This window comes from Procambarus clarkii, chromosome 60, assembly GCF_040958095.1.
Source record: "Procambarus clarkii isolate CNS0578487 chromosome 60, FALCON_Pclarkii_2.0, whole genome shotgun sequence".
Lineage (NCBI taxonomy): Eukaryota > Metazoa > Arthropoda > Malacostraca > Decapoda > Cambaridae > Procambarus > Procambarus clarkii.
Genome location: NC_091209.1, coordinates 12,917,342 through 12,920,167, shown reverse-complemented (window position 1 = coordinate 12,920,167; position 2,826 = coordinate 12,917,342).

Below are 2,826 nucleotides of genomic sequence, written 5' to 3'. Positions count from 1 at the left end.
TATGATGATATTCTGGTAGCATATCATGCTACTATCTGGTAGCATGATATGCTACCAGATGATATGTTACCAGATGGTAAATATCATCTGGTAGCATCATCTGGTAGCAGATGATATTTACACATCTTTGGGACATTTGAAATAGAATTGTCTCTGAATTGCTGTTTACTATCGGCCGTGGCTGGACTATAGTTGCCCCTATCCCTCGCGGGGGCATTTAAAATCGTGTGCTTGACCCTCAATCGTATGTATGTCTTTGAATTCACGTATCTTTTCGCACTCCATCACATAGTGACGTAGGGTGTGCGAATAATTTTATTGACATTTTACATTGGTCAGATCTACATCACCAGACAATGAGAATTCCCAGAGATACTTGTAACCGAGTCTAAGCCGAGCAGTAGTAACATCTAGAAGTCTGCTGATTTTATTGGATGATTCATAGATGTGCGAGTCCTCTTGCATGATAGTATGATGATAGATGGAATTACTTGTGTTGATTTCACTTTGCCTCAGATCTACAAGATTTTTTGAACTTCTTGGTGTACTATTGCTTTCAGACTGCTTATTGACAATCCAAAGTTATACTTAATTTCTCCTTTAAAGGCAGATTCTTTGGCTAACTCATTAGCTCTATCATGCATTCGGATCCAACATGCAATAGAGTTCACATGAAATGGACTCTGTTACCATCATTAATAAATTTGTTGTATTTGTGTCTAGCTTCAGACACGAACATGTTACAGTTACGTCTTAAAGAGTTGAGAGCAATTAAGGATGATAAAGAGTCACTTGGGCTGATCCTCTCCCCCAGTTCGGTTGAGATGATGTGCCTGTACACCTGCCCTAACAAGGTGGTCCTTTACAGACTTACCTCGCCTCCAGGCGATCATAGGAGGGTTTTGTGGGAATTTTACCCAGGATGGATGTTCACTGTACGTTTCCCTCATCCATGTCCATACTTCCTGGAGTTTTATCTTAAGCTGTGCTGCAAGGCCGAGGAAGAAAAGGGTTGGGAGGATCCATCTCTTGTCCTCCACTTGTGTTCTAGGTCTGAGAAGCTCCACCCTTGTTTTTTCTCCGAGTTTCTCCTGGGCCGCATGTATTATTGTCTCTGGGTAGTCTCTGTTCCTGAACATATCCCATAGGTCATCAAGCTGGGGGTATAGCGTCTATTATTTCCTCTTAATCCGCTTGAGTCTGCGTCCAAGTGAGTAAGGTAGCGATTTCTTCAAGGCTAGTGGGTGGCTCGAGTCAAATTTTAGATATGTGTGAAGGTTAATCGGTTTATAGTATGCCTTCGTATGGAGATCCCTGGTTAGCTGGTCTATTTACACTGTTGTCTCTAGAAAATTTATCGTGGAGTCACTGTGTTCGAGGGTAAATTTAAGGTTTTCATGAACCGTATTTGACCATGAAAATAAACCTTCTAAGCGGGGGAAACCCTCCTTCATTATTCCGAAGGTGTCGTCTACTTAACGGAAATATACTGCCAGTCCGTCCTCCCTGTGGGATCTTTTCCTCTCGAACACTACATGCACAAAGATTTCAGCCATTGCCACACTACTGGATGCTCCTATCGCTGTACCCTTGGTTTGCCGGTATGCTAACACTTCAAATTGCAGGAGGGCGACTCTCATCACATGGAGGATGGCCTCCTCAAGAGTTTCTTTCGAGGGGGCCCTCCATACTCCTGCGTCTCGAAGTTCCTTTGTGATTCTGGCTCTGTTATCTGTAAAAAATATGCTACTACCTTTGCAGCTTCTCTCTCTGGTATACTCGGGTAGAGCGACACCACATCCATGGAGAAAAGGCGGGCCCCTCTCGGGACTGGGCCTCTAATTTCTGCAATTTTCTTGAGGAACTTCGTCGTATCTTGGATTCTTTCCTGTGGTAGACGTAGCAAGGGGGTTCAAAACTATTTGTTCTGAGTAGCTGAATCTAAAACAACAACAACATACATTACATCACCTATGAACAGGACAAATGAAGTGAGAGTGGTAGATTGTGACAGTCGAATGCTGATGATACTAATAGTGGCACTGTCCTTTCTTGACGACTGCCTATAAGCGAGTGAATGACGTGTGTTGATGCCTGGCGCACCATGTTGCAACCACACGCACCTCACCCTCCACTGCACCACAAAAATCCCCCCCTTCCCATCCCTCCTTCCCCCTTTCTGCAATTCCTTAACCTCTCTTTACTTCTCCATCAAATCAATATTTTCTCTGTGTGATTCGTGGCGAGAAATCATCAGTGAAAATCGGTAATAACAACCCAGACCATAGTCGTCAGTCAAGTGTTATTTACACCACTATAGGTACCTAATTGCTCTGTGTATTCCCGTTAAAAGTTGACTTAGTTCTAGACCATGTTCTGGTGTAATATATACTCGTTGGCTGACCTGTAAGCAATTGTGGTGGTCAAATCCCTCCCAAGTATTGATAGACTTTACGCCCAACTCATAACCACATCATTCTATATGACAAATGTTTAGCACATCAAAGACCAACTGAAATTTGTCGTTGCCAGGGAGTAAATACAAGCGATGTTACTACAATATGAGATTATTTTCAACACACTTGGAGTAGTAATAGAGGGAGAGGGAGTAGGGAAGACCCATTGGAGAAGAGCCAGATATCCAAGGATATGCATTAAAGTCTCAAGCAGTGCTTCAAATGCTTCCAATGGACCTACTACATGTACACATGCATCGAACAGGAAGGAAAATGCAGCACATGCTCGGACTGTCACAGCTACAAAGAGTGTCTCAGAACGTCAGAAAATGCACCGTCTGTGTTGAAAATGACACATAAATGTCCCAGA